Here is a 23,219-nt window from a genome sequence, read left to right on the forward strand (position 1 = left end):
TGATGAGAAGTCATTCTTAACATAAGTTTGCAAATATCTCACTTTTTCCCCATGATTAAAAAAATTATGAAAGGTGTTTTTTTCAAAAACTACTATTTAATTTTTTTTTCTTTTAGTTTTGGGTACTAGGAATCAAACCCAGATACATTCTACCTCTGAGCTACATGCCAGTCCTTTTTTCTTTTTTATTTCTTTTTTATTTTAAAAAAGGGTCTTGCTAGGTTGCTGAGAATCTCGCTGCCTTGCTAAGGCTGGCCTCCAACCCGTAATCTTCCTGTCTCAGCCTCCCAAGTACTAGGATTACAGGTGTGTACCACCATACCTGACACAAAAGCTACTATTTTATTATTTATTTTATTTTATTTTTTATTTTTGGTGGTACTGAGGATGGAATCCAGGGGCTTTTCGACCTGCGGGCTATACTCCCAGACCTATTTTATATTTTATTAGAAACAGGGTCTCACTAAGTTGCTGAGAGCCTCACTCAGTAGCTGAGGCTGGCTTCGAACCTGTGCGATCCTCCTATCTCAGCCTCCCAAACTCTGGGATTAGAAGCGTGCGCCACCACGTCTGGCTAAAAGCTACTATTTTAAACACAGCCTCTAATCCAGGCACCAGCACCTACACCCAGATGGCTCACGAGTCTCTTAACTGCCCTCTCTCCCTGCGCACCTGCCTCTCCCATCTATTCTCAGCCCAGGAGCTAAGGTGATCCTATCAAGCTAGATCAAGCCAATACTCTGCTTAAGCCCTCCAATAACTTCCCATCTCAGTTCCCTAAAGTTCCTCAACATAAAACACACACACACATACACACACACACACACACACACACACACACACACTCAATCACACATGAATGAATAGATAAAAACAATTAGATGGCACCACCATGTTAAAAGCAGGCACAATAAACTTGCACACACATCTCTCCATTCAAGGGGACCCTCAGAAGTACTTAGGATAATAAGTACATCATCAACTCTGCCCTATGTGCCTTTCAGGAAAAGCCAATATCAGATTTTTTCCCTGCTTTATGATTTAGGATTAATCCAACTTAATTGCTAACCAAAATATTTGTTGAAAGGACATGTGGCTTAAAAGTCAATGAATGGCCGGGCGTTCACTTATAGTCCCCGGGCTTGGGAGGTGGAGACAGGAGGACTGCGTAGGTTCAAAGCCAGCCTTGCTGGCTTAAGAAACCCTGTTTCCAAATAAAAAAATATAAAAAATAGGTCTGGGAGTGTAGCCCGGAGGTAGAAGGGTTTCCAGGAACCCCAGTACCACCAAAAAAAAAAAAAAAAAAAAAAGTCAATGAATGGATAACTTGCCAAAACCTTGATGGTTTTGACGGGAAAGAAAAGGTTTCATCTGACTTCGCAACTAAACAAAAATAACAGAAGCAAAGGACATTATAATGTGTCATCACATTATACAAGTAGTTATTGAGGAAGCTCATCTGTATCCGATTTCCTTCCCATAGAACCCAAAGGTAATTCTGTTTCTGAATGTGTCTATATTCATGGCTCCATTCTGAACCATTCAAATAACTAAAATACTGAGGACTTTAAAGCCAGTCTAATAAAGAAAACCACACAAGTTTGGGGCAACATTTTTATGATGTGTTTATAATGTAACACATTGTACATCACGATGCTACTCTGTTAATTGCCTTGTTACCACTGTTATTATGTAATTGCCATGAACAGTACAAGGCTGCCAAGAATCAGGCTCAGCCTGATCATTACCATTTATATAAATGACACTTTGGAAATATTTTCATTAATCTTTTGTTGTAGCTTCTCTTAATCAATCTAGTAGATAAACGACAGTCCACTAACAAACTGCAGGTCTGAAGAGCATTTTAAATATTTGTCAGCAAACTTTAGTCTTAATGCTCTTAAGAAGAGATTCTATTAGCTGACAAAATAAGAGTTCCTCGAATCAAAAAACTGTAACAAAAGACAAGACTTAATAGATGCTGTTGCTCTAGGAGTTAAGCCCAGCAACTACTGAATTACACCCCAGCCCTATTTAAAACTTTGGGACAGAGTCTCACTGAATGGCTCAGGCTGGCTTTGAACATGCTGTCCTCCGCCTCAGCCTCTCGAGTCACTGGGATTGATTTAGAAAATTTTGACTTAACTTTTGGAAGACAGAAATATTTCCCCCAAAGGAGGTTGTGACTTCCTCCTACAAACTGTTAATGAAAATAATCACACCTTGCAGTGTATTATGCTTACTTTTCTTCTGATCCTATCTGACTTAATTAACAAGAATGACTCTGCATATTTTTATACCTAAGTTGTAAAATAAATCAGAACAGAACTTTTTTTATTTTTCATATTTTCCCCCTGAAAGATAAACTCTTTGTGGAATTGCTAGGGGAAAAAAATCAAATCAAAATGCTATGGAAGTGCTTTGTAAACAATGATGAATCACACTTACTTAAGCAAGAATTTGCAATGAACTAGTCAATCATTTACTGAATACCTATTACATGTCATTCCCTGTTAAAGGGGTGTGTGTGTGTGTGTGTGTGTGTGTGAGAGAGAGAGAGAGAGAGAGAGAGAGAGAGAGAGAGAGAGAGAGAGGAGGAATCGCAATCCAAAGGAAAGAAAAAATATTACAATACAGTAGGTTGTTGGAAGAGAAATGTGAACAGAGAATCCTGAGCAAGAATAAAGTACTTCAACACAAACTGCATGGCTGAAGAAGTCACTGAATGACCGGAACTCACAGTCATAGAGCAGCTACCATATGTATGCCCTTTCTATTCTAAATATCTCCCGCATGACAACGTATCCTAACAACTTTAAGGTGCTTATTATGTCTAACACGGAATCCAAGCAACCTAGGCCCAGAGGGCTTAAGAGACTTGCCCAAAGGCTCAGAGCTAGTACACAGCGGAACCTGAATTCAACCCCATGCTATAAGCTCGGTTCTATGAAGCATCTAAGCAAAGCATCAGGGAAAAGCCCAAAACTGAACTCCGCCTGAGAAGGCTGGCCGGGGGAGGCTGCAGAGGCGGCATCTGAGTTGATACTGAAGGGAACAGCATTTCCTAAAGGACCTCTATGAGGCTTTCTCTGAACAGAGACCAGAAGTGCTAAGGGCAGGGTCCAGGGCCTGGCAGGTGGGAAGGGGAAGCCAAAGAGCCCAGGAGCCCACGTGCAAGCGTAGGCGTGGCCTAGACAGCCGAGGACCTGGTTTGCCAGGACTCTGGGTTGCACTTGGACCTAGAAAGAGACACCTCAGAGGTGGGGGTCAAGGGAGGGGTTCTTTGGCAACTTATTTTTCCTCATTTCTTATAGTTTCTAATTTCTAAGGAGATTGCTCCAGAATGACCCTGTGCTTGTTGCTCCTAATTACATCCGTGGACTCTCCCACTCCGAGTGTAGCTGGTGACCTCCCCCTCAGAAGCAGGCTGAGATGCAGACCACCGGCAGGTTTTCCTAGAGGGCCACCTCTGCGGCCCCTCCCCACCCACACCCCTCAACACACCACACCTACACAATCTTTTCATCTCTTCCTGCCAGCTCGAAAAGAAGAAATGAAAATTCTCTTTTCCAAAGAGGGTTCCTCCATTAAGGCTCTGGGTCCTTCCCATTCCTTATCTCAGCCCCCTCCTCTGTCTACACTGGCAGAGGTTCTCAAAGATATTTGGTTTACCACTTCCTTTTGAGTAAAAAAATAATAATAATTACTCAGCATCCCCTTCCCCAGGAAATCTACTTTCTTTCAGAGAATACACAAAGAGATGCCATGACAAATTTGCATTGTTCTATGTATCTATATTTCTTCATTCCGGCATTCCCCGGGGGTGGTATTGCCCACTTTGGAACCTATGGTCCAAAGCATCTCTCATCTCTGCTGGGAGCATAATGATGCCCTTTTTTCCTAAAAACCACCACATCCAGCTCTTCAACCACCATCCTGCTTCCTTCCTTCCACAGCCTAAATCTCCCACATGAGGGTCCAGTATCCATTACCCTGCCATCACGCCTCAGCCATCTGCAAGTTATCCTAATTTAGTTCATGGGAAATTCATAAAGGGTTAAGAGTTAGACCCAAGTTTAATTCACAGTTCCACCGGCAAAAGCTAAATCGTCCAATGCAGGATGCAGGTTAGCAAACTTGTACCAACCCTCAGCCTCCTCACTGGAGACATGATAATAGTACCTACGCCAGAGGTTTGCATAAAGAGCAAATGAATTCATGTACACACACCCTTCCCAAAGCCTGACTCACAGAGATTGATGCATCTTATTATCGCTAGTGGCAACAGCAGTCACATGGCCATACGTCTGGTTGCTGTTTTCCTCTTTCTAGCCCTCACTGCGGTTCTCTTTTTCCCTGATTTTAAATGAGGCCATGCCTTACCGGTACACTTTTTCTATTCTAAATTGCCACATGGTCCAAGTTGAAAGACCTTTCTCTCATTTGATGTTTATTTGTTTTTGTTTTGTTTTGTTTCTGGTACTAGGAGTTGAACCCAGAGACATTCTTCCACTGAGCAGCACCCCAAGCACTATTTTATTTTTTATTTTGAAATAGGGTCTCACTAAGTTACCACCCACTGGCCTTAAACCTATGTTCCTCCTGTCTCAGCCTCCCCAGTACTGCAATTACAGACATGTGCCAGGATGCCCGGCTTCTCATTTTATTTTAAGCAGTGTTGGGGCAGCCAGAGCCCGCCACGCCTTCCTTTTGGATCCGTGTCTCTCCAAGGATCCTTTCCATCTGACACTCCTGGTTTTCTTTCTGCCTCATTAAAAAAACATGCCTTTTTCCATTATATCAAGGACTCTACTAAATTCACTTTCTCACCATTAAATGTAAAAACAGCCTCTTTCTCTTTCTTTCTATAACACACACACACATACACACACACACACACACACACACACACACACACACACACACACACTCACACCTGGACGAATCCATTAAGTCCTGTGTCCTTCTATATCTCACATGTGAGGATAAGACATTTTTATATATGTTAATGAAACCTCAAGTTCAAAGTCAGAAATCCAGTTTCTTACTCAATATCCCCTTCTGCGTACCTAATAAAGGTTTCATACTTAATATGACTAATACAAAACATTGATATTTGTTCCCTCCTCAAGCCTGTTCCCCCTTTGGTCCTCTCCATATCAACGATAACACAGAGATCCATCCAAGCCACCAGGGAGAGCAATGTTGTCTCCCTAAAATCTACTATAGGTTCTACACTCTGACACCAGTCCAAGCTTCTGTCATCTGTCAGCAAGATAACTGCAACCACAGGAGTCTTTTAGGAGTCCCTGATCACAGAGCATCTAGGGGTTTTTCTATAGATCCATCTAATCCTTTCTTTCAGCCCTCCCACCCCCACCAACCATGTACTAGGGACTGAACCCAGGGCCATTCTACCTTCAACACCACCAGCCCTCTTCAGAATTTTTATTTTATTTTAAAACAAGGTCTTGCTAAATTGCTGGAGGTCTCACTAACTTGCTGAGGCTGGCCTCAAACCTGTGATTCTCCTGTCTCACCCTTGCAAGTACTGGGGTTACTGGTGTGTGCCACTATACCTGGCTATGACCTCTCTTTGCACCAGAATAAAATCCAGGATCTATGCACACTTTATTTTACAGGTGAGAAAAATAATGTCGTACAACTCAAGTGACCTGCCCAAGGTCAAACACAGCTACCCAACAGCAAGGATGAGATTAGACCCAGCTCTCCTTCCACAGAAGCCAGTGTCACACTGCCCCACAACACTGTGTTTGCCTTCCCAACTCTTCTTCTTCTTGTGACAGTTATATTGCTACACTTTCTGGAATAACAACAGCTTCTAATATCTATTCAGTTTGGGTTGGCAAAAAAAAAAAAAACAGCCCAGCAGTCCGGGCCAGAGGTTATTTAATCAGCATTATCAGACCACGATTCCCTCTAGCACCAGCTCTGAGTGCTTAATATTGAGGATAATAAAATGCAATCTGCAGAATCCATTTATATTTTCATCATGTCATCAGAAAACCAGAAGGCTCTGTTTATAGCCACAGATTGACAGACTCTACCCCCAAAAAAAAATCTAATTAAGAATACAGCCGATGCTCAAGAGCACCCTGGAGCATTCATTCCTCTGATCAAACCATTGTAAGATTGAGACATAAAAAAATGGGTCAGTCCAGAGACACGTGCGTGGGTTTAGTGTGGCTGTGTTTGCACATCCTCAAGCTGTCCTTGCCTTGCAAGAAGGCAGAACAGAAGCAACAAAGAAATAAAGTCAACACTCAAAATGAGCTTGAGCATATCCAAAGCTTTAGTGACTGATTCGAGAGCAAAGAGAGAGTCTAGAAGAAAGTGGGCCAGCAGAGTGCTATGGGCTAAGTCTTTCTTTGAAGGAGCAGAGATGCGTTTTATTACCTGGGTGTCATGTTGCTTCTTAATATTTTAGTTTGGAGCTAATTTCAGCAAATCCATCTTATCAATACATCAGTGTGTGTGTGTGTGTGTGTGTGTGTGTGTGTGTGTGTGTGTGTGTGTGTTTACCAGTGATTGAACCCAGGAATGTCCTACTTCTTAACTGCTACACCCCCAATTCTTTTTAGATTTTGTTTTGAAACAGGATGTCACCCAAATACTGAGAGTCTTGCTAAATTGCTGAAGCTAATCCTCAACCTGTGATCCTCCTGTCTCAGCCTCCCAAGTACTGGGATTACAGGCATGTGCCGCCACGCCATGTGGTAATGATAATCCATCATTATCTTAATCTACTGATCAGGCCAGAGTTTTTACTATTGAATCTTGTTCTAAAATCCCACCACTTCTGGACGTTACTGCACTGGGGAGCCAACCCCCAACACATGGGCCTTAAGGGACACTTCATATCAGCCTATAACACCAAGTTCCCATCATATACCTGCAAGATAATGACAGAGTCTGCTTCCTAAGATTGTCGAAGATTAGAATCAGGGTAGAAACCATCTCTTAGGACATTTAGTACAGACTGAGTGTACAAATTAGTTCTATTATTTTAAGTTAGTTACAATATTAGTTCTATTATTTTTAAGCTTCATATTGAAGAAGAAAAAAATCCATAACTGGAGTATCTAAAATCAAGTGGCTCAATTTTTATTCAAAAATACTGCTTAGAAAAGGGAGAGCCTAACTGAGGCAGATTTACCATGTCAAACATGGATCTGGGTTTGTGAACACTGGGCACAGAAATTAGACAGGGAATCCCATGGGGGAGCCCCTCTATATGTTGGCTGGATTAAAGGAGGCCACAAGTAGTTAACTGCGCAAATATAGAAAATGATACGTTTTATAAGAAAGCTAGACTGCAGGAAGTCAATGTCATAAAAAAAGGGATTGCTACTGTAAAAGAGATCGAGATATCATGACCAAATGTATTATATATTTCTTCATGATCCTACTTAAAATGAACCATGATAGATGGTACTTGGCAAACTGGAGTATTCTTAGTATGCATTGTTCTTTGATGCCATTAGCACTGTTCACTGGATAAAGGGTAATAACGGCACACCCAGAGACTATGCAGGAAAATGTCCTTATGCTTTGGAGGTGCGCACTAAAATATTTAGAGAAAAAGCTGTCCAATATCAGTATTTTAATTTGAAATGGTAAAAATAATAGGGGCATATGTGCATATAGGAAGTAAATACAGAAAATGTTAACAACTGTTAAAATCCCTTGGATCAATCCTCCCTTCTTTCCTTTGTTTTGAATGTTTCAAAATATTAATAATAAAATGTTGTCGAGGAGCTAGGGCTGAAAGTAATTCAACAACCCAGAGAAAGTATTCAGGTCAACAACCTGTCCAGCTCTTCCTCAGTAATTTCTAGGAGTGCATTTTCTGATTTGTTTTGATGACGGTCATTTTCCAGTTCACTATCAGTCACCATATTTATGTTCAACTCACTCTATCACCTACTCATTACACAGAATCGGCCCTGGCCAGCCATCAAGTCAACATCGCGTTAGTACTGAGGACGGATGGGGAGGGTCAACCCCTCGGCTTCCTGATTTGGGGTAGGGAGCTAGAACGAGATGCTCTGCCAAGTAGCCACTGTAGACTGCCTGCAGAAGTGATCTATTTCACAATCTGATATTCTAATAACTGAATAGCTTCAGCTGGGAATCCAAAGGAACCGCAAGACTGCTGCACACGGTCAGCACTCGGCACTCAAAACGTGGTCAACGTCAAGGGAGAAAACGAAGAGAATTCATCCAAACAAGCTAGTAGGTTACCAAATGAAAATGAAGCATGGTGAAATACTCAGTAGAAAGACAGGCTGGTGGCATTTCAAGTAGCCTTCCTCTAGGCCACACTGCTGGGCGCTGCTACACTGAGGAGTCAAGCCTCAGTGCAAGCTTTTCAGGGGACAAACCTTATTCAGATCTGGCATTCACTGGCAACATGGTGGCTATGAGCCACGCAAGCCTACTACCTATTATTTTATTTTATTTTCCTCTTTATTTTACTGGAAGTTGAACCCAGAAGCGTTCTACCTGCAAGCTACACCCTCAGCCCTATTTTATATTTTATTTTGAAATAAGGTCTAGCTAGGTTGCCAAATGTCTCCCTAAGTTGCTACGGCTGGCTTCGAACCTGAGATCCTCCTGTCTTGGCCTCCCAAGTACTGAGAATACAGGCAGCACTGACTGTGCCCAACTACATAGCACATTTTAAAACAAACGTTTGAAAACTAGAGAAGGGAACCAATGTACTGTTTTGGTTTTGGAGAAAAACAGGGTGTCTTTGAGAGTCTGTCACCTGGATGGCTCCAGTGGGGGGTACGTGGGGTTGGCATGATCACAGTGCCCCTCACTCTCGCCCTCCATCAATGGCTCTTTTGTCTGCATAACACAATTGTCTAGGGATATCTAGTCAGCATGAAAGGAGTGGTCCAGGGTCAAGAACCCTGGGTTCCAGCCATAGTTCTAGTAACCAAGGGCTTCCAGAAAATAGCTTTTTCTCTCTCCTCTCCTCTCCTCTCCTCTTCTCTCTCCTCTTCTCTCTTCTCTCTTCTCTCTTCTCTCTTCTCTCTTCTCTCTTCTCTCTTCTCTCTTCTCTCTCTCTCTCTCTCTCTCTCTCTCTCTCTCTCTGTATATATGTGTGTGGTACTGGAGATTGAACCCAGAGGCATTCTACGTTCAAGCTACACCCCCAGCCTGATTATATTTCATATTGGAAACAGGGCCTCTCTAGGTTGATGAGAGTCTCAATACTTGCTGAGACTGTCCTAGAACTTGTGATCGTCCTGCCCCAGCCTCCCACATACGGGGATTACTCATTTCCTTTGCAAAGCTTTGCAGGCTCTTCTGAATCCTCTTCCCCTTTCACCTGCTTGCTTTAAAATGACAATGACAGGCTGGGCGTGGTGGCGCACGCTTGTAATCCCAGAGCTTGGGAGGCTGAGACAGGAGGATCACACAGGTTCGAAGCCAGCCTCAGCTACTGAGCAAGGCTATCAGCGACTTAGTCAGACTCTGTTTCCAAATAAAGTATAAAATAGGTCTGGGAGTATAGCCTAGAGGTAGAAAGCCCCTGGGTTCCACAGCTAGTACCACCAAAAATAAATAAATAAAATGACAATGACAGTAACAAAAGCATCTTTTATTGAACCTCAGTCCACTCATTGACTCCGCGGTGCCCTGGGTGGCAATCAGAGTGACCAAGGCTGGTTCCACAGGTTGTGCCCTGAACTGGACAGCAGCCGAGGAGAGAAGTCAGAGCTCACCTGGCCCAAGTTCTCTTTGCCAAGCCAACTAAGCCCTTCTGAAGGAAGAGTCCTGTTTCCCTAATTCACATAAAGCCATTGGGTATGCCAAGTTCATGGAGTCCACTCTGAGAGGAGGTCTTTTTCAAGTTACACAAAGGGTCTGGGCGTGGTGGCATGTGCCTGTTATCCCAGTACTTGGGAGGCTGAGACAGGAGGATCACAGATTCAGGGACAGCCTCAGCAAGGTAGTGAGACTTTCAGCAACCCAGAGAGACTCTGCTTCAAAATAAAAAGGGCTGGGGATGTATCTTGGAGATACAATGCCCTTGAGCTCAATCCCTAGCCCCCCACACACAGAGAAAGAAAAAATTATGCAAGGGGGCTCAGTGGGCCATCAGTAGCCCTGAAATAAATGTTATTATTATCTGGCTTTCAGGATAAAGAAATTAAAATACCGACTATTAGGTAATTTGCCCAATTTCCTGTGGCTAGCAGGTGGCAGGGCCATGATAATGGTTGGATGGCCTGGCTCCTGACCCACGCTCTTAACCATAGGGTATGCTGCCTTAGTAAGTTGGTGTCCTACTGATTTTCTTCTATTATCTAGAGAGTTGTAAATGAAACCTCGACTTCCTGCTGCCCATGACACTTTCTTCTCCCTCCAAAGTGCCTTTTCCTCAAAATGTGGAATAAAAAAATAAACCACCCAGCCCAGAAAAGCATCAGAAGGTCCACACGCTCAGCGTCGATTCACTCAGCACCACGGTGCGAAGTAATAACAACGCTGGTGGTGCCTGGAGACTCTTATCTCTGTTTTTCCAAAAACCACTGCAAGTGTCCAAAGAATTCAGTTTGAATGTCCCATATACAACTTGATTCCCTATAGAATGCAAAATAAATATCCACTAATGGAGGGTGGAGAGGAAGAGGAGGAAGGAAGAGGAGATGCCTCATTTAAGACCAACAGGCTTATGAAATGTTTCCCTACTTATCTCCCTCTGGTTCTCTAACCTTACACCGAATGTTTTATGGCAGGAAATCTGCCCTTTTGGCCTGTGATGAAGACAGCAGGCGTTAATCACAGCCCACTAAAATGCCACCCATCACTGGGCCTCATGGATGCAGCAGCGAGGCATCTGCCACCGCGTAGACCCCACGGCAGTGAAGGCTGCTTGGCTGGGAGTCAGGCTCCCCTGACCTGCACCTCCACAGCATGGGACAGAGAGCTGAAAGAACACAAAGCAATGCTAAAGTATCCCGTGAAATTTTAAAAAGACGAGGGTGGTTTTTATAAGCTTAATACATAAGAACCATAACAACAACAAAAACAACAACAAATAAGTCAACAACCAGCAAACAGACAGACAATAGGACCTTGCACCCAAACATCATCGTAAACTTCATTAACCAGACAGCTAGGGATAGTACTAAAGGAAAAAAGAATTTAAAGGTAATCATGTTATTGTTATAACATTAACTATGTTCTAAAAAGTCCTGGATTATATTTTACAAATACTCTATAACAGGTGAGCAACCATAAAACAAAAATCCAAAATATGAAATGCTGGCCGGGCGTGGTGGCACACGCTTGTAATCCCCGCGGTTGGGAGGCAGAGACAGGAGGATCGTGCAGGTTCGAAGCCAGCTGCACTGGCTTAAGAGACCCTGTTTCCAAAGATAAAAAAAAGTATAAAATAGGTCTGGGAGTGTAGCCCGGATATAGAAGGGCTTCCAGGAACCCCAATACCACACACACACACACACACAAAAAAAAATGAAATGAAATGCTCCAAATCTAAAACTTTTCCAAACCAACATGAAACATGCCATGCCCGGCTTCATGTGATGGGTCACAGGCAGAGTGCAGGTGCACTAAAAATGTTATATTAAGTTACCTTCAGGCTATATGTATAAGGTATACATGAAATATAAATGGTGTATATAAATATAAATGTAAAACTAAATTTTATTTTAGTTTTGGGTCTCATCCCCCAGATATATCTATCTATCTATAGCTATCTATCTATATGCAAATATTGAAAAATCTAAAAAAACAAACAAAAAAGAAATCAGAAACACTTCTGGCATTGTAGATAAGTGACATACAATCATCAAGCAGGTCATATTATAATTATATTATAACTTTTTGCAGTATTGGAGATAGAACCCAGGGGCATTCTACCTGCCATATTTTTTATTCTTTATTTTGAAGCAAGGTTTTCCTGGGTTGCAAAGGGACTAAGTATCTGAGGCTGTCCTCGAACCACAATCCTTCTGTCTCAGTCTCCCAAATGCTGGGATTACAAGCTTGCACCACCATGCCTGGCTCTGTGTTATAATTTTTAACAAAGTAAGTTTGTAGACAGCTAACCAGGTTGCAATCAGGCTTAGGACCAATGATGTTCTGCTAAGTGCTTAACAACCAATTCTCACGGGGGATGAAGCATCTCTGATGAATAGCAGTTTCCAATCTCCACAGTGTAATTATTCCTACCATGGCTGAATTCAGACTCAACCTGATGTCAGTGAATGCAGAGTGGAAAAGAAACAATACAACCCTTTGTCCCCAGTCATGAAAGCTAGCTCCAGAACCCTGCTGCAAACTTAGTCTGTGTCCCATGCATTAAAAGCAGTGTTCCAACTGCATTACAGTTTCTGAATATCCATGACACTGGAAAAATGGTAACAAACAATGATTGAAAAAACAAAGCATATAACTAGATAAATATGTAAATGCTTCTAATGGAACTTAAAAACAAGTTTCTCCCTCTCCATTATTGGAAAGCCAAGAATGAGAACAAAGCTTCTAATTGTCCACAATCCATTCTAGTATACAGTGATATAATTTTTAACTAAATAAGTTTGTAGACAGCCAGGTTGCAATCAACTTTTATTTGTTTGGGGGGGGTTGGTGGTACTGGGGTTCCTAGAAACCCTCTACCTCTGGGCAATACTCCCAGACACCAATTTTTTATATTTTTATTTGGAAACAGGGTCTTCTTAAGCCAGAGCAGCTGGCTTCAAACCTGTGCAATCCTCCTGTCTCCGCCTCCCAAGTGCGGGGATTGCAAGCATGGGCCACCACGCCCGGCTGCAATCAACTTTTAGATGACAAATGGAATGAAACACCCCGCTTCCAAGATGAGGACACATGCTATCCAAGCTAGGCTCTCAATGACACTATTAAGGAGAGAACAAGAAGAACTAGTAAGGTAGACCAGTTGCTGCTTTACTGCTGATTGACATGAGGATCTGTTTGTAAAAAGGATGGGGGAAGACTGCTGCTATTTGCAGCCACCAACAACTCTGCTCTTTACTTTTTTAATTGCTGCCGGCTGCCTGAGTCTCTTCGGCTTCATCTATTATGCAACATGTTGCTACTGTTGGGGCCGGATATACTATTGCTTGGAATGGCAAACCTAAGGAAAGACAAAGACACAGACCTGGCACCTAAAAGGGCATGCAGTAAACAGCACACAGCTCTCAGCACCTTCCCACTCTGGAGATCGGCAGGTCCTTGAAAGATCTACACTTACACCAACATTATCCAGTTTGATCTTACAGCACTGGGGGAGTTCAATGCAAAAGCCATATTTGTTCTCCAGATCACGTCTCTAGAGGGATTCAATGATTGTTTCATGAATACTGGCCTTCACATTTATTCTCAGGCCTCCCCAGGAGATTAAAAAAAAAAAATGCTTACAGCAGCACTTCCCCAAGTGTGTCTGGATACAAAATCAATCTTTAAAAATCAGAAGCTTTTCTGTGCACCAACCATAAATCCACTGAAAAAGAAATCCAGAAAAGAATTCCACTAAGTATTTTCCACAAAAAATAAAATACTTAGGAATAAACTTAACCAAGAAGGTAAAAGACCTCTACAAAGAAAATTATAAAACATTGAAAAAAGAAATTGAAGAAGACCTTAGAAGATGGAAAGATCTTCCATGTTCATGGATAGGCAGAATAAATATCATCAAAATGGCCATACTTCCAAAAGTAATCTACAGATTCAATGTGATACTTATTAAATTACCAAGGTTATTCCTCACAGACATAAAAAAAATTAGTCCTTAAATTCATTTGGAACAACAAAAAACTCAGAATAGCCAGAGTAGTTCTCAGCAACAAAAACCATGCAGGAGGAATCACAATACCTGGCTTCAAATATACTACAAAGCCATAGTAATAAAAACAGCATGGTACTGGCACAAAAACAGATACATAGACCAATGGAACACAATAGAAGACTCAGAAACAAATCCATACATTTACAGCCAATTGATTTTTGACAAAGGGGCCAAAAACATACACTGAAAAAAAAAAGATATTCTGTTCAACAAATGGTGTTGGCAAAACTGATTAATCATATGCAGAAAAATGGAAATAAATCCCACTTTCCCACCCTGCACAAGAGTCAATTCAAGATGGATCAAAGACTTGAAAATTAGACCAGAGACCTTAAAGCTCCTTGAAGAGGGGAAAGGTCAAACACTGCAACACATAGGCATGGATAAAAAGTTTCTCAACAATACCCCAAAGGCACAACAAACTACAAGGTGAGTCAATACATGGGATTGCATTAAACTGAAGAGCTGTACAGCAAAGGAAACTATCAAGAACCTCAAATGAGAGCCAACAGAATGGGAGGTTTTTACCAACTACTCCTCCAATAGAGGACTAATATCTAGAATTATACAGAGAACTCAAGAAACTCAGCACTAAGAAACCCCAAACAAAAATGGACAAGTGAATTAAATAGATACCTCACAAAGGAAGAAATTCAAATGGACAATAAATGCATGGAAAAAAATGCTCAGCATCATTGGCAATCAGAGAGATGCAAATCAAAACTACCGTGAGATTTCACCTAACTCCATCTAGAATGGCAATCATTCAAACACAAACAACAACAAATGATGGTGAGAATGTGGAGAAGTGGGAACACCAAAACATTGTTGGTGAGATTGCCAATTAGTACAACCACTTTGGAAAACAGTATGGAGGATCCTCAGAAAAATGGAAACGAACTTACCATTGATCCAGTATTACCACTTCTGGGTATCTACCCAAAAGGAAGGAAACAAATCACCAAACTAATGCAAATGTATCTATGTTCATAGCTGCACAATTCACCATTGCCAAACTATGGATCCAGCCAAGATGTCCACCAACAGATGAATGGATTACAAAACTATGGGATAGGTACACAATGGAATTTTATGCAGCTATAAAGAAAAACACAATTATATCATTTACAGTGAAATGGATGGAACAGGAGGACATTATGCTAACTGAGATTAGTCAGTCACAAAATATAAGAAATCAGATGCTTTCCCTAATATGCGAAAGCTAGGGTGAAATGGGTCATAGGAGGAACTCTGGATGAAGAAGGAGATCCTATAGAGGAGCAAATAAGGTGACCTGAGGGGATGGGAGGGAGGAAGAGGGAAATTCTCTAATGCACATGAGGTACTTTAACAAACGTATCAAATCACGTCAATCACTAAGCTAAACATGAGAAGGAAGGAGGGAGAGGGAATGGGGCAGGACTTGGGTAAGGACTAATTGGGTGATGTGTGCATTTATGCCTCCACCATCTTGTATCCCATTAAGATGTATGACTATAGCCGGGCGTGGTTGCACACGCTTGTAATCTCCGCACTTGGGAGGTGGAGACAGGAGGATCACGCAGGTTCAGAGCCAGCCACACAGGCTTAAGAGACCCTGTTTCCAAATTAAAAAAATATAAAAAATAGGTCTGGGAGTGTAGCCCAGAAGTAGAAGGGTAGAAGGGTTTCCAGGAACCTCAGTACCACAAAGAAAAAAAAAAAAAAGATGTATGAGTACAATTCACCAATAAAAATTTAATTTTTTTTTTTTTAAATAGGGCTGTGGGTATAGTTCAGAGGTAGAATGGCCCTGGGTTCAACCCCTAATACTACAAATACACACACACACACACACACACACACACACACACACACACACGAAGCCAGTGCTAGGGTTTAAATGTCCCCTTCAAACCCAGGTTGGAATTTAATTGCTATTGTAACAGTATTTTTTTTTTTTTTAAAGATTTTTTTTTTAACAATTTTTTTTATTGAACATAAATAGTATACATTTACACTATATTTGGTGCCCTCTCCCCCCGCCCCCGTTTTCTCCCCCCCCCCCACCAATGGTTGGCCAGGTTAACCATGTCTTATTCATAATTTTACACATGTTCAGGTGAAGATGCTCCTTAATCAAGATCGGCCTTTCTCCTCTCCTATCTTTCCATTAAAACTTAGCTAGTATTTCCCCTCTAATATCTGGGGTCCTACTGGTATCCTTTGTGTTTTCTAGTTTGGGCATATTAGAGGAAACATGTGTATCTTCTCCTTCTGTGCTTGGCTGATCTCACTTAACATGATGCTTTCCAGGGCTTTCCATCTTCTTGTAAATGATAAAATTTTGTTCTTCTTTATGGCTGAATAGAATTCCATTGTGTGTATTTCCCACAGTTTTGCTATCCATTCATCTGTTGATGGTGATCTGGGTTGGATCCATATTTTGGCTATTACAAATTGTGCTGCTATGAACATAGGTATGCATATGTTGCTGTATTTCTCTGAATTCAACCCTTTTGGAAAGATACCCAGGAGTGGTATAGCTGGATCATATGGTGGATCTATTCCCACCTTTCTTAGGAATCTCCACACAGATCTCCATAGTGGCTGAACTAGTTTGCACTCCCACCAACAGTGTAAAAGAGTTCCTCTTTCCCCACATCCTCGCCAGCATTTGTTGTTGTTTGATTTCTTTATGCTTGCTACTCTCACTGGGGTTAGATGGAATCTCAGTGTAGTTTTGATTTGCATCTCCCTGATGGCCAGTGATGAAGAACATCTTTTCATGTATCTATTAGCCCTTTGTATCTCTTCTTTTGTGAAGTGTCTATTTAGTTCATTTGCCCATTTCTTGATTGGGTTGTTTGTTTTGTTGGTGTAGAGCCTTTTGAGCTCTTTGTATACTCTGGATATTAGCCCCCTATCAGAATGGTGGCTGGTAAAGATCCTTTCCCATTCTGTAGGCTTCCTCTTTAGGTTATTGATAGTTTCCTTTGATGAGAAGAAACTTTTTAGTTTAATGTTATCCCACTTGTTTATTCTTGCTTTAATTTCCTGAGCTTTGGAGGTTTTGTTGAGAAAGTTACTGCCTGTGCCAATATGTTGTAGTGTTGAACCTATGTTCTCCTCTACTAACTTCACCGTCTCAGGTCTAATTTCTAAGTCTTTGATCCATCTTGAGTTGATTCCTGTGTTAGGTGAGATATAGGGGTTTAGCTTCATCTTTTTACAAATGGCTAGCCAGTTCTCCCAGCACCACTTGTTGAAAAGGCTGTCTTTTCTCCAGCGTATGTGTTTGGCCCCTTTGTCAAAGATTAATTGACTAAAGATGTGTGGGTTTGTTTCTGTATCTTCTATTCTAATCCACTGGTCAGTATATCTGTTTTTGTGCCAGTACCATGCTGTTTTTACTACTATTGCTCTATAGTATAGTTTGAAGTCTGGGATTGTAATGCCTCCTGCGTGTTTCTTGTTATTGAGAATTGCTTTGGCTATTCTAGGTCTTTTCTTTCTCCATATGAAGTTCATGATTGATTTTTCTAGGTCTCTGAAGAATGTCACTGGTATTTTAATGGGAATTGCATTGAACCTATAGATCAGTTTTGGCAGAATGGCCATTTTGATGATATTTATTCTGCCTATCCATGAGCACGGGAGATCTTTCCATCTTCCAAGGTCTTCTTCTATTTCTTTTTTTAATGTTTTATAGTTTTTGTTGTAGAGGTCTTTTACATCTTGGGTTAGGTTTATTCCTAGGTATTTTATTGGTTTTGAGGTTATAGTGAATGGAATTGTTGTTTTTGTTTCCTTCATTGTGGATTCGTTGTTGGCATAAAGAAAGGCCACTGATTTCTTTAGGTTGATTTTGTAACCTGCGACTTTGCCGAATTTGTCGATCAGCTCCAGAAGTCTTTTGGTTGAGTTCTTTGGGTCTTCCAGGTAAAGGATCATGTCATCTGCGAATAAGGATAATTTCACTTCCTCTCTTCCTATGTGGATTCCTTTGATTTCCTTCTCTTGTCTGATTGCTGCAGCAAGAGTCTCAAGGACTATATTGAAAAGGAGAGGTGAAAGTGGGCATCCTTGTCTTGTTCCTGACTGTAGCGGAAATTCTTGCAGTTTTTCCCCATTCAATATAATGTTGGCTTTGGGTTTGCAGTATATTGCCTTGATGATGTTGAAGTACTTTCCTTCTATCCCAATTTTTTGCAGTGTTTTTAACATAAATGGGTGTTGGATTTTGTCGAATGCTTTTTCAGCATCTATTGCTATGATGATGTGGTTTTTGTTCTTGGTTCTATTTATGTGGTGAATAACATGTATTGATTTGCGTATGTTGAACCAGCCTTGTTTTTCTGGGATGAAACCGACTTGGTCGTGATGAATTATTCTCTTGATATAGTTTTGAATGCGTATAGCTAGTATTTTGTTTAGAATTTTTGCATCTATGTTCATTAAGGATATTGGTCTGTAGTTTTCCTTTCTTGAGGTATCTTTATTTGGTTTGGGGATTAATGTGATACTGGCCTCATAGAAGGAATTTGGAAGAGTTCCATCTCTTTCAATTTCCCGGAACGTGTTATGAAGTATTGGTATTAGTTGTTCACTGAAGGTTTTGTAGAATTCAGCTGGGAACCCATCTGGGCCTGGGCTTTTCTTTGGTGGAAGAATTTTTATTGCCGTTTCTATTTCTTTGGTTGTTATTGGTTGGTTTAGGCTTGCTATGTCCTCTTGGTTGAGTGTAGGAAGGTTAACTGTGTTTAGAAATCTGTCAATTTCATCCAGGTTTTCAAATCTATTGGAGTATAAATTTTTAAAGTAGTTTCTGATAATGTTTTGAATTTCTTCACTATCAGTGGTGATATCTCCTTTTTCATTTCTAATTTTGGTAATTTGAGTTGATTCTCTTTTTCTTTTGGTTAGGTTGGCCAGGGGTTTATCAATTCTATTAATCTTTTCAAAGAACCAACTTTTTGTTTTATTGATTCTTTGAATTGTTTTTTTGTTCTCTATTTCATTTATTTCTGCTCTAATTTTGATGATTTCTCGTCTTCTGCTGGCTTTGGGAATGGATTGTTGCAGAATTTCTAGATCCTTGAGTTGTTTCATTAGGTTCTTTACTTGGTGGTTCTCCATCCTTTTTATGTGGGCACTCAATGCGATAAACTTTCCTCTTAGTACTGCCTTCATGGTGTCCCATAGGTTTTGGTGGGTTGTGTCTCTGTTTTCGTTTGTTTCCATAAATTTCTTTATTTCTTCCCTAATTTCTGCTCTTACCCATTCGTCATTTAGTAGTGTATCATTCATTCTCCATGAATTTGAATACTTTCTTTCGAGTTTCCTGTTGTTGATTTCTACTTTTATTCCATTGTGGTCTGAAAAGATGCATGGGATTATATTACATTTTTTGAATTTGCTGGTATTTTCTTTGTGTCCCAGGATGTGATCTATTTTGGAGAAGGTTCCATGGGCTGCTGAGAAGAAAGTGTATTCTGTAGTTCCTGGTTGAAATACTCTGAAAACGTCTATTAGGTCCATTTGGTTTATGGTTTCCTTTAGTTCTAAAGCATCTTTACTCATCTTTTGCCTCGAAGATCGATCCAGTGGTGTGAGAGGCGTATTAAAGTCTCCCAGAATTATTGTATTTGGGTCTACTTGGGATCTTATGTCCAGAAGGGTTTGTTTTACGAATGTGGTTGCACCCACATTTGGGGCATAAATATTTACTATCATTATATCTTCTTGGTGTATTGTTCCTTTTAATAAAAGGAAGTGCCCTGATTTGTCTCTTTTGATGTGTTTTATTTTAAAGTCTGTTTTGTTGGATATCAGGGTTGCTACCCCTGCTCTTTTTCGGTCACTGGTGGCATGGTATATCTTTTTCCATCCTTTCACCTTCAACCTGTGAATGTCTTTGGCTGTGAGGTGAGTTTCTTGCAGACAGCATATGTTTGGATTATGTTTCCTAATCCACATTGCCAGTCTATGTCTTTTGATTGGTGAGTTAAGTCCTTTGACATTAAGTGATATTATTGAAATATGCTTTTTGTTTTCTGCCATTTTGTGTTCTGTCTACTCTTGGGTGTTGTGATCTTTCTTCTTTACTTAAATGGCCCACTTATTAACTTCCTCGCTTCTCTGATTCTGGAGTCTGCTTCTTTTTTCTTCCTTATGATTTATTTCTTTAAGAATTTTCTCTAGTGTTGGCTTTGAATTCATGAATTTTTTGAGGTTCTGTTTATCCTGAAAGACTTTGACTTCCCCATTGATCTTGAATAGTAGTTTTGCTGGGTAGATTAATTTGGGCTGGAAGTTATGTTCTTCCAGGGTCTGAATCACGTCATACCAGTCTCTCCTAGCATTCCTGACCTGGGTTGTATAGTCTGGGGTGATTCTTATTGTTTTGCCTCTATATGTCACCTGTCCTTTTGTTCTCACTGCTTTTAAGATTCCTTCCTTGGCCTCTATGCTGGTCAATTTGGTTATTATGTGGCGTGGAGTGGTTTTTCTTTGGTCCTGTCTCAGTGGAGTTCTGTATGCCTCCTGTACTTGAAGATTCAAGTCTCTTTCCATATTTGGAAAATTCTCTGAGATTATTTCCTTGAAGATATTACATATGCCCTTGGTCTGTACCTCTATCCCTTCCTCAATGCCTATTATCCGTAAATTAGGGCGCTTCATATTATCCCATAATTGCTGGATGTTTAGGTTTTGTTGCTGTAAAGATTTCTGTATATCGCTGACTGTGTTTTCGGTTTGGGATGTACTGTCTTCTAATATTGATATTCTGTTTTCCATTTCATCTAATCTTCCAGAGTTTCTTTCTATTGCTGTCTTCATTTCACTTATTGCCTCTTTCATTTCATTCCAGACCTCTTTCTGATTCTTTTTTAGTGTTTCTATTTCACCTTTAACCTCCTCTATACTTGTTTTAAAACCTTTCATCATATTGAACAACAAGATTCTGAACTCCCCTTCTTGCATTTCTAGTAGGTCAGTATTCGTGATTTCTGCTGTCTCTTCATAACTCCTGGTTCTCATATTTATAGTGTTCTCTGTCCTGTTTTTCTGATTTCTACCCATCGTTCGTGAGTAATGTGTTTAGTCAAATCTTAATATTAGGAGTTTAGGAGTATCGGCCAGTCAGCAGAGCCTTTCCAGTGTTGAAAGTGGGTGATGTGGGAGGAGCTGGGGTGATGGGTAAAGGAGTCAGATTAGGTGGAGGATATGTTAGGTTGAGAAGGACTTTAAGTATGATAAAGTAATAACTTGCTATGAATGAGAGAGAGTTAACTACTAGGACTCTTGTTGTTAGTAGAGTAGTTATGGATATAAAAAATACTTTGAGTTTTAAACCATGAGGTATATTATGGGGAAAAGTTTTGGGGGAGAAATGTATGTAGGTTAGTGTGGGAAGGTTTGTAAATAGGGATGCTGGTAGGAGCAGACAGACATAAAAAAAAAAAAAAAAAAAAAAGAATCCCCTCAAGATACCAAGACTATTATGTAATCCAAGAAAAAGGAAGGTAAACCAATCAAAGGAGGAGAATGAAAGAAAAGGAAGGAAAAGGGAAGAAAGAGGAAAAAGGAAGAGGAATAAAATAAAAGGAACTAGCAGCCGTGTGAAATAAAAAAATAAGGCAAACTATCCAATGTATATATATATAAAACAACAAGTTAAAGTAAGAGAAGTTTGGATTAAAAGAAGAAAAAAAAAGAAAAAAAAAAGAAAACAGCAATAACCATACTAAAACAAAAGCACTTTAAAAGCAAAAGAAAACATAACATCCACATTAAAAGTAAAACAAACAGTCCTACTTATTTACGCATATGGGGTCAGGTCCATATAATATGTGTGTATCTGATTGCTTGGTAGCTTTCAGGATACCGTCCAATGTCTCTTAGTTTTCTTTGTACTCTATTTTTATCTTCTTAAGTCACTCTGGGTGTTTGGACACCTTTTTCTCCTTTAGCTGCTTTAGGTTTGTGTGTCCGGGTGTCTGGTTTCACTGTTATTTGATTCTGTACAGTTCACAGATTCTGCGAAATTCTAACCTGTGGTCAGCACATCTGCACTCACCACCCTCGCCTCCAGCCTGTGCTTCCCTACAGCAGGGGTGGAGAGTGACTAAAGTGTAATTGGCACTTCCCCCTGAGGTCCTGAGCAGATTTTGTGGCCCGATGGATTTTCTTGTGTCTCTGGAAATTCCAGCTGGGCTAGCCAGGTGTGGTCCCAAGATGTGCCCTGGGCAAATGAATGCTGGTTCCTGGGTGGCCACACTTACTGCCAGAGCTCTGCCTATTCCAAGAGTGCAGGCTGGATGCCCTGTTAATACTGGACCCTAGTGAGAGTGGGTGCAGCTGTCTATTGCTGCTGGTATGTTCTTCCAAGGTGTATTGAGCTGTGTTCTCACTTAGAACTAAGCATCTGGCTACCAGGAGGTTGGGAATACCCCACGGTGGGCCAGGGGTGCAGGGTAGGTGCTCAAGGGTCCAGTGTGCGGTGTCCAGCAATGGTCTCTGCGTCCCGCGGGACGTAGAGGCTGGGGGTGCCCCAAGGAGATTTCCGGGTCTCCCAGTGCTTTTGCAGCCTGGAGGGTAGGCTCTGGCAAGGTGGCAGGGGTTAGCCACAGAAGCAGGCTCCAATTTAGGAGGGCAGTGTACAGGCACTGATTACTAGTAGGGGACAGGCAGGATGCGCGAGGAGAGTGCTCTGAGGCTTGAGCCCGTGGTGGGGGTTTGAGACTGCGACTCCGCACACGCTAGGACCCCAGTTACTAGGGCGCCCTCAGGTACCTGTCTTGGTGCAGGAATCCGTGTGAGTCTCTGTGCCGATGTGATCCGGTCGCTGGTGGGCAGACAGAGTTCTGGTGGGTGCTGCTCGCTGCTTAGGATGCGGTCCTAAGTCCGTTTTTATTCCCGGATTATCTTGCCGTGGAAATATCGGGCAGGCAGCTCCTTGGACAGCTGCCAAAGCAGCCCGCGGCTCAGCGTTCCGGTCCGCGGTCAGATTGTATCTGAGCAGGTCCCGTGTCCGATCTTTGTTCTTCTTGTTCAAGTTCAGGGTTCCGCCGAGGTACAGGATGTGTTTTGGTTCCTGGTATGTATTTGTTTTGTTGATTTAGACACTGCTTTCTCAGTATTTAAACTTTATTTACTTCAGCTACTGAGAGGTGCTGTGTCCCTCAGTCGCCATTTTGAAAAAAAAAACTGTAACAGTATTAAGAGGTGTGATCTCTAAGAGGCAAAGCCTCATGAATGACGAATGTCCTCGTCACAAGAGTGGGTCAGTCATGAGAGTGCTTTGTTCAAGGCTCCGCCCCTCTTGCCCTCGCTCTGTCTCACCTATGCTCGTTTTGCCCTTCCA

General features: G+C 41.3%; 1 protein-coding gene across 1 annotated transcript in view; it reads right to left on the bottom strand.

Annotated features, from left to right (window-relative positions):
• The window catches only part of LIMCH1 (LIM and calponin homology domains 1), a gene marked incomplete at both ends in the record, with an annotated part of 360,621 nt that overhangs the window by 219,097 nt on the left and 118,305 nt on the right, over positions 1–23,219 (bottom strand). The gene's annotated exons all lie outside the window — the stretch shown is intronic.

Source organism: Muscardinus avellanarius (assembly GCF_963383645.1).
Source record: "Muscardinus avellanarius genome assembly, chromosome: 6".
Lineage (NCBI taxonomy): Eukaryota > Metazoa > Chordata > Mammalia > Rodentia > Gliridae > Muscardinus > Muscardinus avellanarius.